Genomic DNA, 712 nt, shown 5'->3' with positions numbered 1-712 from the left:
GGCCTCTTCCCTCAGGGGTGCTGGGGTGGGGGTTAGGGGGATTTGGCCGCACAGGGATTGTGGGGAGGGTCACTTCAGTCACCTACACAGAGCCCCCAGCCCCATGGGACACTCCTGGGGGGCTGTGGGGGTCCCTCCCTGCTGCGTGACACCGCTGGGGGGGCAGTGGGGTCTGGTGGGGGTCCCTCCACCTACTCACCCACGCTCTCCCCCTCACAGGACACACCTGGGGGTCCCTCCACCTGCCCACTGAAAAACTCCCTCAGCCCAGACCATTCCTGGGGACACTGGGGGCTGTCGGGTGTCCCCTCCCCACGATGTGACACCCCTTGGGGGACATGGGCTCTGTCCCTCTAGCAGGACACACCTGGGGGGCACTGGGGGCTGTCACCTGTCCCTAACCCTCCAAGTGCCACCCCTGCAGGGTGTGGGCTCTGTCAGGGCTCTGTCCCTCTCACAGGACACACCTGGGAGGCACTGTCAGGTGTCCCTTTCCCCCATATGTGCCACCCCTGCAGGGTGTGGGCTCTGTCAGGGCTCCCCCAGGACGCACCTGGGGGACACTGGGGACTGTCACCTGTCCCTAACCCTCCAAGTGCCACCCCTGCAGGGTGTGAGCTCTGTCCCTCTCACAGGACACACCTGGGGGCTGTCACCTGTGCCTAACCCTCCAAGTGCCACCCCTGCAGGGTGTGAGCTCTGTCAGGGCTCT

Source organism: Taeniopygia guttata, chromosome 1A (genome assembly GCF_048771995.1).
Source record: "Taeniopygia guttata chromosome 1A, bTaeGut7.mat, whole genome shotgun sequence".
Taxonomy (NCBI): domain Eukaryota; kingdom Metazoa; phylum Chordata; class Aves; order Passeriformes; family Estrildidae; genus Taeniopygia; species Taeniopygia guttata.
Note: the sequence above shows the minus strand (reverse complement) of the source record.